Source organism: Crocodylus siamensis, chromosome 11 (genome assembly GCF_052110815.1).
Source record: "Crocodylus siamensis isolate JL-2025a chromosome 11, ASM5211081v1, whole genome shotgun sequence".
NCBI classification, from domain to species: Eukaryota; Metazoa; Chordata; order Crocodylia; family Crocodylidae; genus Crocodylus; species Crocodylus siamensis.
The window spans coordinates 33338698-33351102 of NC_143405.1; the positions used below are offsets into that span (position 1 = coordinate 33338698).

General features: G+C 48.9%; 1 pseudogene; it reads right to left on the reverse strand.

Annotated features, from left to right (window-relative positions):
• Window positions 1–3027: 3027 nt before the first annotated feature.
• On the reverse strand, window positions 3028–3937 carry LOC149855717 (uncharacterized; annotated as a pseudogene).
• Window positions 3938–12405: the final 8468 nt, after the last annotated feature.

Sequence of the window (12405 nt, forward strand, 5' to 3'; positions counted from 1 at the left end):
AGTAACCCTGGGTGGTGCCTGAGAGAACAGAGCATCACCCAATTTGCTCTGTTCCCCCCGGTGAGTTTGTAGCCACCAGATGCCCTCAGCCTTCTCTTGTGGAGGCTGAATAGATTCAGGCACTTTAGCTTCTCTTCGTAGGGCCTGACCCGCTACCCCTTGACCATGTGAGCGGCCCTCCTCTGGACTCTTTCAGTGCTAGCCACATCCCTCTTGAAGTGCAGTGCCCAGAACTGGATGCAGTACTCCAACTGTGGCCTGATCAATGCCTCACAGAGGGGAAGGATCACCACCCTGGACCCACCTGAGATGCATCTGTAGATGCATGACAACATGTGGTTAGCCTTACTGACTGCTTTCTCACATTGGTGGCTCATGTTCATCCTAGAGTCAACAATGACTCCAAGATCCCTTTCTGCCACTGTATTGACTAGAACTCTGTCATGCAGCCTATATGTGTGTTGCTAGTTCCTTCTCCCTAAATGCAGTACCCTGCACTTGTCTGCGTTGAATTCCATCCTATTCTCATCTGCCCACCTATGCAACCTGTCTAGATCTAGCTGGATTCTGTCCCTCCCCTCCAGGTGCCTACCTCACCCTACATCTTCATGTTATCAGTGAATTTGGACAGTGTGCTTTCCACATCCAGATCGCTGATAAAGATGTTGAACAGTACAGGCCCCAGGACTGAGCCCTGGGGGACTCCACTGTCGTCCACATCCCTCCAAGTCAAAAATGACCCATCCACCACCATCCTCTGGGTGCAACCATATAGCCAATTTGCCACCCATCTGACTGTGTAGGCATAAATGCTGCAATCACCTAGTTTTTTTAAGAGAATGTGGTGAGAAACAGTGTCAAAGGCCTTCTTAAAGTCCAGGAAAATGACATCCACTTTGTTGCCCTCATCCAGGATCTTTATGATCTGATCATAAAAGGTAACAAGGCTAGTCAGGCAGTATCTGCCCACAGTGATCCCGTGTTGGTTGTCCCTGAGCATTACCTCCCCTGCTGGGCCCTTGCAGATGTGTTTCTTGATCATTTTCTCAAAGGTCTTTCCAAGGACCGAGGTAAGGCTAACTGGCCTATAGTTGCTGGGGTCCTCCTTTCTCCCCTTCTTGTAAATGGGGACCACACTGGCCCTTTTTCAATCCTCTGGTACCTGGCTAGAGCTGCATGAGTGCTCATAAAGCCATGCCAGGGGCCCTGCTATGACCCCCGCCAATTCCCTCAGCACCCTCGGGGGAAGAGCATCTGGACCTGCTGATTAAAACACATCCAGCCCCTTCAAAAAGTTCCCTAACTAGGTCGTCCCTGACCCTAGGCATAGCAGCGCCTCCGTTGGGTCCGCCCATAATCCCAGTGGGGGAAATGTCCCGGTCCCTGTTCAGGAATATGGAGGCAAAGAATTTGTTAAAGAGGTCAACTTTTTCATTTGCTACAATCACCAGATTGCCAAACCTGTCCTGTAGGGTCCCTGCATTACCCGGTGCTGCCTTACTCCCTATGAATTTGAAAAAGGACTTTTTGTTATCCCTAATTCTGGTCACTAGCCCTAGCTCCATCTCTGCCTTGGGCTTCCTAGCAGTCTCCCTGCCATCATGAGCAATGGAGGTGTAATCCTCCTTGGTGATAGCCTCTTGCTTCCACTGTTTGTATGCCTCTTTTTTTGCCCTTAGGCATTCCTGGATGCCTTTGCCAAGCCCTGGGGGCTTTTTAGGACTCCTGCCCACCTTGGTATGCATTGGGACTGACTCCCTTTGAGTTTGAAGGATTGCCTCCTTGAGGAACAACCACCTGACTTGGACTCCCATCTCATTGAAGCTCCAAGATCCCAATGCCTCTCCTACTAATCTTCTTAACTCATTGAAGTCAGCCCTCCTGAAGTAAAGGACTTTTGCCTTACTGCTTCCTTTCACCACCCTGTGCTGGATAGTAAATTGCAGCAGGTGATGATCACTGTCACCCAGGAGGTTGAGTACCAACAGACCCCTCACCAGGTTGTCGCCTGTGGCAAGGACCAAGTCCAGCAAGGCATTTCCCTTGGTGGCACTATGTACCTCCTCGGTTAAGTGGAGATCCTGTATTCTGGCCAGCAACCGAAGTGAGCGTTCAGAGCTGGCTGACTACTCCTCCTCACAGATGTCTGGGTAGTTTAGGTCGCACATGCCAACCACATCCCTTGACTTTACAGCCTCCATAAGCTGACCCGAGAATTTCAGGTCCAGCTCATCCCCCTGGTGTGGTGATCTGTAGTAGACACCAACTCTCAGGTCCCTTTCTCCATGACCCCCTTGCATTCTTACCTAGAGTGTCTCAGTTTGCCCCTCCTCTGACCCCATCCTGATCATCAAGGATGTGGATAGCTCTTTGACATAGAGCACTACTCCTCCCCACTTTTTTCCCTGCTCTGTCTCACCTGTGCAGCCTGTAGCCCTCAATGTCCACTTCCCAGTCATGGGTAGGATCCCACCAGGTCTCTGTGAGCCTCACTAGATCTGGGTTTTTGCTAGCTAGCAGGAGGGTGAGTTCCTCCTGCTTATTACCCATGCTCTAAGCATTTGTGTAGAGGCATTTGAGGCCTCCTGTAGGTGCACATGCTGCCCCCTTGTTCCCAAGCCTGCCCTAGCCCCTGTCATTTACCTAGGTACTACCTGCATGTGTCTCCTGGCTTGATGGTGAAGTGTCCTCATGTTCCTCTGCATCCTCATCCCCCAGAGAACCTATTTTAAAGCTCACCATATGAGATCAGCCAGACTGGAAGAAAAAGTGTAGGGCAGGTGCAGTGGAAGAAAGAAAGAATGAAAGAACAAAAGAAAGACTTTTTTACTTTTTATAAAGGTTTATTAAGGGGAAAAGGGGGTTACATACCAACAAAGTAATAAAACACTGCCCACGCAGGTGCCCAGGTACAAGAGACAGAGCCTAGGGCCATGGCCTACAAGCCCTGCCCTTACAGTCTAAAAACAAAAATATTCAGAGCAACATCAGCCTGCTGAGACCCCTGCCAGTACTCTAGGAAGGGGGCTAGCAGTGTTGCAGTGTGAGGACTAAATAGCCATCCTCAACACTGAAGAGCACACCCTGAATTGCCCAACATACCTGGAAGGTAGGCACTGTCTCCTAGAGGACGGCGTACTCAAACTCCAATGAAAGGCATGCCTGCACCAAAAACCACAGGGCATTGTCTGAGCCATCCATGGTAAGCCAGTTCCCGCAGCTCTTGAAGATCGCCATCTTAACCTGGCTGAGTGAGAAGTTGGTCAGACAGATAACGACCCCATTGGCTGCCTGGTAAGGGAGGGAGAACAAGTTGCCTCTGAGAAGGACAAACCTAGCACCTCAAGCAAAGCGCTGAGGGCAGCAAACAGCTTTGAGGGGCATCCAAGGAAGGTATGGTTAAGATCCTCCTCCACTCCCCCCAGACAAAAGGGACAGGCTGCTGATGCAGTCAGGTCCATGTGACGGACAAGAGTGCTGGTGGCCAGAATCCCATGTAGCAACTGCCTCTGTAGGCCACCAGTCTTTTTGGAGATGGGGGGGATTATAAAGCATGCGCCATGCTGGGCAGGCTGGTGTGAGCACCAGTATTGCTATGTGCCTCTGCCACACTGTGTTGAGCCAACTGGCAAGGACACAGGTGTGGTGGACTGGAATCACCCACAGATACAAGACCTTCCAGGGGAGTGCATCGAAACAAATCCCAGTACTATTATCAGGAGACATAGGGAGAGCCAGTAAGGTGGCAGGCCCACCACGCAGGTTACTATCCACAACCAGGACAATGGACTGTGGTGGAAAGGGCTCACCCAGGACATCCCTAGTCAGGAGGGCTCTCCATGCTCAGAGGTGCTCCTCCAGGGTGGGTGCCGCATCCTGCAGGAGAATGGCCCACACATCCCTTAGAAAGTGGGGCAGCACAGCAGACTGAACGCATGCCCAAGTGGGCAGCCAGAGCCTCAGTTGACAACCAGTGTGACTGGGTCATGTCAAGGAGGTGTCCCAGCTGGATGGTACGTGACTGGATGAGGGAGCCAACAAGGCTGCTAGAGGTGAGGCTTGGAAGACTTGCTGCAGGGCTGGGTTATCGACCAGGGGCTCCTGCAGTAACTGCGGTAACTGCAGGTGCTTGGCTTGGGGCAGGAGGCAGCTCACCAGGACTGCGCCATGCCTTGACAGAAGGGTGGGAGGACACCCCAGTCCAAGAGAGTGGGGTCCAGAAGGAACAGGTCCCAGTCAAAACCAAGGCCCCCCACCCGATGCAAAAACAAATTAGCTAGCTGCTACCAGGGGAGGAGGTCCTTGCAGTACAGGAGCCTTTGGAGGGCCTGTAGGCAGAAGTCTGCTACCCTGCCCAGCAGGTCAACCAAGCCCTGGCTCCCCTCGGCCACTGGCAAATAAAGAATGGCTCAGGGGAGCCAGTGTTGCCCATCCCCAGAAGAAGTCCATAAGCAGTCACTGGAGCTTCTCAAAGAGGTCTGGTGGAGTTGTCCAATACAGTGCAATGGTGTCACAATGTCGCAGCTGCCAGGTTGTTGATAAGGACCCACCCATGGTAGGAGAGGCTGGGCAGATGCCAGCGCCATTGCTGGAGGCATTCTCCACCTTGGCATCAAGGTCCTTCCAATTCTGTGCCCTCCTGATGCCAGGTAAGACCCCCGGGCAACTCATGGGGGAGGGGGTTGACCCAGGGACCAAGAAGGAGGGTGTCACTCTTGGTCCAGTTCACATGAGCTGAAGAGGCACATTGATAGACTTCTTGACAGGTCACCCTGGATGCTGATGAGGACAGTCACGTTGTCTGCATATGCTGTGAGCCTGACCAGCAGGCAGCCCACTGTGACAGAGGCAGATGGAAGAGTCAGTCTGTTCAGGTACTGCCACAGAGTGTGGAGTAGGGTTTTGATGGACAAGCTGTACAACGTTCCTGACAGAGGATAGCCCTGGTGGATTCCCCCGCAGGCTGGGACTGGGGTGCAAAACATGCCATTCATCTTCAGGATATTTGAAATGTCCCAATACAGGACCCAGAGGGGGGAGGTAAAGTTGGGCCCAAAGCCGAAGGCCTCAAAGGTCCAAAACAGATAGTCAAGGATGACTCGGTTGAAGGCTTTCTCCTGGTCCAAGGAGATGAGCCCGATTCTGAGGCCAAAGAGGTCTTCAGGTGTCAGCCGGTCTTGAAGCAGGAACAGATTTTCCTGGATGGTCCTGCCCAGCATGCAATAACTCTGCTCAGGGCCGATGATAGAAGTCATAATGGTGCACAGCCAGTTAGACAAAGCCTTGGTACACTGGTCACCAGTTTTTGATGCAGCCAAGGTCTCCTTTCTTAGGCAGCAGGGTGAAGACCACTCAGTGACAGCTGGTTGGCATTGTCAGGTCTGCGAGACTCTCATAAAAATACATAGGAGGCAGGGGATGAGGAGAGGCCAGAAGGTCTTATAAAATTTGGCAAGCAGTCCATTGATGCCAGTGGCTTTGCCCGAGGTGAGGACCCTGATGGCAGCTGTGAGTTCCTCCAAAGACAGTTCTCACTCAAGTTGGTAGGCCTCTGAAGAGCAAAGCCTAGGGAGGCCATCATGTAAGCTCCTAGCAGACTCTAGGCAAGTCAGTTCAGCTGCAAACAGTTCCTGGGAGAAGGCGATGGTGTGGCATGAGATCTCAACAGGATCTGTGAGTCTTTGGCCATCTGGAGTCTTAAGATGGTCAATGATTTTCTGTGCAGTTTGTTGTTTCTCAAGACTGAAGTAGAAGTGAGTCAGGATTTCAATCTCCATCAGCTCCTGGCAGCGGGCATGGAACCTCACACCCCAGGCTGCACTCTCTGCCAGCTCCTGCACGTTTCTAGTGGAGCTTAAGACTCTCAAGCAGCCCCACATCATTGCCAGCATCACGCAGGGCCACGTCAGGTTGCGCCACATCCTTCTCCAACTCCCGAACACAGCAGTGAAGCTTACTTGTTGCCAATTGCGTGTAAAAACTCTAATCTGCACCTTCCCACATCCCATCACTGCTTCCAGGAGGGGAAGTGGCTCTTGCACCTTCCCATGCTTTCCAGAAGTGAGCAAAGCAGTCACAGAACTGAGCATCCTGCAAGAGAGTAGTGTTGAGGCACCAGTAGGGTGCCTGGAAATGCATCCTACCAGGAAAGCTCAGCACACAGGAAACCAGGCTATGATCTGACAGGCCTGCTGGGGAAATGTGCCTGATGCACATGAGTGGTAGGTGGTGCCTGGCAACATACAGGCAGTCAAGACATGCCATGGAGAGCCCACCAGCAGTTGCCTTCAGCCAGGTATACTGCCTTGCTTCAACATGGAGATGGTGCCAGACCTCAACAAGGTCCACTACCTCTAAAGTGGTCCACAGCTTCCAGGCTGAGGATGGATGGGGCTCCAGCCCATTCTGGTCATGATGCACATCGGCCATGCAAGTGAAGTCTCCACCCAGGAGGAAAAGGTCATCACCATCAGCAGCACTCTGTAACAAGTCAGCTAGGGTCTCAAAGAAGGTGCTCTGTTCTCATCCAGCAGTGAGTGCATAGATGTTAATAAGGAGGCGGCGATGTGCAAACTAGATGCAAATGGTGAGCAGGCAGCCAGGGATGACCTCTTGGGCTACCTCTGAGTCAGGTGTCAGCTGTGGTGATAGGATGATTGTAGCCCCTGCCCTGAGGGAGGTACCATGACTGAAGAAACTGCGGCCATTCCAGGCAGCATGCCAGTCATAGAAGCATAGGATCATAGAAGTCGGGTCGGAAGGGACCTTGTAGATCTTCAAGCCCGACCCCCCGCCTGGGCAGGAGAAAAAGACTGGACTCAAATGAGTCCAGCCAGGTAGTCATCAAGCCTCTTCTTAAAGATCCCCAGGGTAGGAGCCAGCACCTCTTCCCTAGGAAGTTGGTTTCAGCTCCTAGCCGCCCTAACTGTGAGTAGTTCTTGTGGATGTCTAATCTAAATCTACTCTCTAATAACTTGTGTCCATTGTTCCTTGTCATGCCAGGGGGCGCTAGGGGAAACAGCCTCTCCCCTAAACCCTTCTGGTCCCCCCTAGTGAGTTTATAGACAGTCACCAGGTCCCCCCTCAGCCTTCTCTTGTGAAGGCTGAACAGGTTTAGGTCCTGCAGTCTTTCAATGTAGGGTCTGCCCTGTAGTCCCCGAATCATGCGGCTGGCCCTCCTCTGGACCCTTTCAATGTTGTCCACATCCCTCCTGAAATGGGGCACACAGAACTGGACACAGTACTCCAGCTGTGGCCTGACCAGCATCGCATAGAGGGGAGGATCACTTCCCTGGCTCTACTTGAGATGCATCTGTAGATGCACGACAAGGTGCGGTTAGCCCTGCCAACCGAGACCTCGCATTGTCGGCCCATGTTCATCTTGGAGTCAGATTGATTGGCTGCATCACTGTGTGTTTCCTGGAGGAAGGCAATGTGCAGCCTTTTCTAGCACAGAAAATCAAGGAGTTCTATCTGTTTCACAGGCTCTTTGCAGCCATTGGCATAGAGAACCAAAGGTTGTGGCAGCCATGTGTAAAGGTGTAGATGGGGGGACAGGCAAGGCCAAAACAACAGAGAGAACAACTCCCCAGCTGGTGCTTCTTGTAACAAGCGCCCAACATCACCTGCAAGCCTGCTAAGGCAAAAGCTATAGCACTGCACCCCTGGATTGGAGTGGAACACTGCTGCAGTAGCCCTAGCAGACACCACAAATGTCTCTGGGTCTGAGAACCATTTGTATACGTGTTGTACAACCCTCTGGTCTAGGAATTCAATGAGGTGTTCAGAGTAGCCAGCGCAGGGAAGTTCCACAGAAACAGGTTCTGCCTCTGGGGTGGGGATGCTCCCTATTGAGGGGGGCACCTTAGTGGACTGAGGGAGTGCTACTTCCTGAGGGAGGACTTCTGTCAACTCATTGTCAGAGGCAGAATCAAAGTCCGACTCTGAGGAGGAGGAGCTGTATACGTCAGGCACCAAAGGCTGCCTAATCCCAGAAGGAGCGCTTGTCCCCTCACCAAGATCATCATCAGCAGGCTCCATGGGAGCAGTGTTCTCCAAAGAGGCCTGGGGGTGGGGAGCATCAGTCCCTGATCTCTTGGATGGAGCATTTTCATGGGTTAGGCACTCTTGCTCCCGGAGCCTCGAGGCTCCCAGAGGGTCCAACCTCCATGTCAGTCTCATCAGGCTCAAGGATCTGAGAGAAAGGGGGAGGGCCACCAGACTCCCCCACCACCTCCCAACCCCCGGATCAACCCTAGCCACTACAGGGTCTGGCGGGGCTGCCGAGGAGGAAGGCGGGGGGAGGAGGGGCTGCTCAATAACCTCCCCTCCCCTCGAAGTGGTGTGGAGGTCTTGAGGGGATAAGGAGGCTTTTTTAAAAGACCCCTTTTTTCTGGGATTTACCCTTCCCAGCAGGAGGGGCCAAATCCTCCCCTGAGCGGGGAGGGAAAGTAGGGGCCAGGTCCACTGGCACAAAGCCAGCTGACTCTGGTGAAACTGGGGGTGACTGGGAGGAAGGCTCTTCCCCACCACCCGATGGAGCTGCCGTGCCAGATGTGGATGAACCACCATCAGGCACAGCTGCAGGAGGCTCTGCTGCGGCCGGCTTCTTCTCCAGGCACTGGGTAACCAGGTGGGACCTGCTACCACAGCGAACACATGCGGTGTCCCCAGTGGTGAGGTAGACTTCGTACCACTGCCCGTCAATCATGAAGGACATGGGTTGAGGCAAACCCCAACCCTCCCTGTTAAGCAGCATGAACGGCTTACCTTTTAAAGGAAGAGACATGCTACGGAGCTCAGGGACCTTGCTGCCAAGCAGCAGTCTACGGACTGGCCCTGCAACCATGCCATAAGGATGCAGGTGGTTAGTGAGGTCCTTGTCTGAGAGAAATGGAGGCATGTTCAAGGCTACAACATGAATGGATGGTGTGTCTAGCAGGGTTGCAAGGCAGAAAACACCCCTGAGCAACACCCCTGCTAACACAACCTCATTCACTAAAGCAGGGTTGCTGAGGCGGATGATGGGACCAAACTCACTTGGGCTGCATACAGGGCATGCTTGCAGCCTATGAGCACCCCCACTGCAGCCGCACACTCCTCCACTTCAACGGAGGGAGGGGCGTGAAGCCAGAAACCAAAGCTCCAGTACAGAGGGGCGAAGCGCCAGCAGTGGCCTCCAGCCATTCCAGAGAAAACAGGGTTAACCTGGCAAAGGACCAGAGGGGCGGGGGATGGGCAGCCCTCTGCCCCCCCCAGGGAACAAAGAAACTGGAAACAAACAAACTAACTAACCACCAGGGGAAAGGAGAAGGGTAAGCAACATGGCAGGGAGGACAAGGGAGAAACATTAAACAGCAGCAGAAAGGCTGCAGGGAGAGGGAGAGGAAGAAAAACAAACAAACAAAACATCATGACAAAAGGAGAGAGGGTGACTGCAGGAGAAAGAGCTGGGAAAAGGGGAAAAAGGCAGGGAAATGAATGAAAAGTGCGGGACTACAGTGGGAAAAGGGTCAGACTGTCTAGGGGAGGGAAAACAAAAGAGAAGGAGAAAGGCTTACAAAACAGGGAGAAGCTCTCAGAGCAGACCCTCCTGTCTGTGGCCATTTGGAATGAAAGAAAGAAAGAAAGTTAGAAAGGAAAAGCAAGAAGGGGGTGGAGAAGAATCAAGTGAAGAGGGAACACACATTTTAATTAAACCTGCTGCTAGACATTTTGCAGTGGGAAAAAGGAAAACTTTTTTTTTTTAAACATCAAGCGACATTTTCCAAATGTGCTGAATTTTATTCAATGGATACAATGAAGTTTACATGGATATCTTATATGGACCTCTAAATGGAGTATGTTTGTAAGCTTTGATAACACGGGATCCCGATACATTATCTGAAGCCGGGCAAGTCCCATGAAAACAAGGGACTCTGAATGGTGTTGATTAATTAATTAACCCAGCAAACTGGAAAACTGGTTCTTAGTAAATGGCTCATTAACCTGAAACATATTAGGCTGCTAGCACTAATTAAAGTCACATGTAATAAGACACTGAAGGGAACACCAAGTAAAAAATTCACCCATTTTTCAATCTTTCAAATTCACAAGTTAAAGTTATATGAAAATACAGAAAGGAGATAGGCAGTACCCTGGCAAACCTCTATCAGGAAGCTACATAATGTCAAGCAGATTTAAACATGAACTAAACTGCCTAGGCTGGTTTCTATTGAAATAGAGTCCCCAGAAATAAAGACAAATATTCTTGAAGTTTGTATTCTTTAGGTTTTACAATGGAAACAAGTAATATGCTTGGGTGACAAGTAATATCTCTGGCTGACTTTATTGGGGAAATAGATTGGCCCCATCTACATTGTTCTATTCAGGTAGAGCTGGTCCCTTATTCAGAAAAAAGTCATTAAGAACATGCTCAAGTCAATTCCTATTTTGATAATATTTATCTTTAATCATGTGCTTAATTACATTGCTGAATAAAGACACTTTTCTGATTTGAGGCCATAGACAAGATAAGTTTAACTACAGTTGTTCAGTATTGCAAAAAAGGTGACAGCTATACCCAAAATAGAGTTAAGGTATTTCTAAGTTCTGGGTGGCACCTCTTTCGTGTCTCTTTACTACTGCTACTCATAGGAACTGTTTGGGAAGTGGCAGAGGTTACTTTTGGTGCACTAATCAAATGAAAAACATTTAAAGTAAGTTCTCTTTGAGAAGCATAAGAGAAGGTAATTTTGTTTACCATGTTAAAATGCTGATGTTATAGATCATGCAAGGTAACCCCACATTTTCAAGTTCAGCTTTAGGAACTGAACACTAAACAGTCACTTCCATGAATATATGTTGAAAATTACAGGTACAGACTTTGAATTGCTGTTCCCCTTACAAAATCCCACAGGAGAATCAATCAAGGAAGAACCCAAAGGAGTAAATGTAATAAAAGTATTAAAATGAAAACAGAAAGGCTTGTTCTGACCTTTTATTGAACACATAAATATTGCATGTATCAAAAGCAGGACTGTTGGGAGCCTATTTATACCCAGCGTACTCTCAATTAAAGTACAATTTGTATTATTCCTTTACAGCAAAAATGAAGTAAACTTATAATTAGAACAACACAGTAGTTCATCTACTAGAGCTTTCTAGCCAGAGGCTTATTTTGGAATTATTAGGTGAATGAAGTTTCCTTATTGAAATCCAGAGTGAAAAATTCTTCTCTCATCTTTAAGCCTTCTGTTCTTTTGAATTAATATTGTTGTCATGTCACAAAGATAGTAAAACCAGTTCTGTTTGACTTTTCTTGAATATCTTTTAACTTTAAGGTATTTATGCCAATCAAAAATAGTATTTTTTCCCCTTGGACATCTCTCTCTCTCTCTCTCTCATGTTCAGCATTACATAGGTGAGTCATGCTATTGGTAATAGAAAATTTATCCCATAAAGACCTTCCTCATCAAGTTGAAGTTTGTCCTATTCTTTTGAGGGGGTTTTTTCTATAAACTCTTTTTGCTTTACTATTTAGCATTCTAAATAGTTTCTTGAAGCAGCCAATGCTCTGTAGCCATCCTTAAGCTCAATTTATAACTACATATGCTTGCAACTGGTTGTGCTTCAGGTTTACATACAGATTTCTGTTATCTTCTTACAATAATGTGCCATTTACATTAGCTGGGGAAAAATGCTGTTGTTCCAACCAAATATTCTTGCAAGTATTGCAGCCACTGCCTTTCTATTTCACCTTTCCTTTCAAGTATAATATTTGCCTGCCTGCAGATTTGTTTGAATTGGAAAAATCTTTATATTGTTCCTCTTTCCATCCACCATTAAAAAAAAAGAAAAACCCTCATATGGTATTAAGAATTTTCAGTTAGTTTATAGTCCATGTTCCAGTTTTAGTGTCTCTCCTCACTCCTTTTCAGCAGTACCTTTAATCAGTCATTTCCTTGCTGCCTACACTCTCTGGGTAAATGCTTGTTTTGTTGTCTGTTGAACAAACCCTAGTCCCTAAATATTTATCCATGATGAGTTATATGTACCCAGATTACAGTTTCCAGTGCTGGAAATTGCTTGCCTGTGCCCATCTACTCTTCTAGGTGCTAGAGGATTGATGTGGTACCTGTTAATTTGTATTGACTTCAAAGAAACCCTAATGCTTGTTAAAACTGTCCTGTCAAAGTCAGAGTTCCTGTGTCCTGGCATGTATGTGCATCACATAGCCTCAAAGCTCCTTAGAGTTAATTAATTTACTGTACCCTAATACAGGCACACATGTAGATGGAGAGACTTTACTGTGGAGTTGGTCAACCCCCATCCACAGAACATTATTTCATATTTATTTTTATGTAGGCTTATATTGCCATCATTTTCATGCCTGTTGGGATATGCTAGGATGGAATCTACCTGATG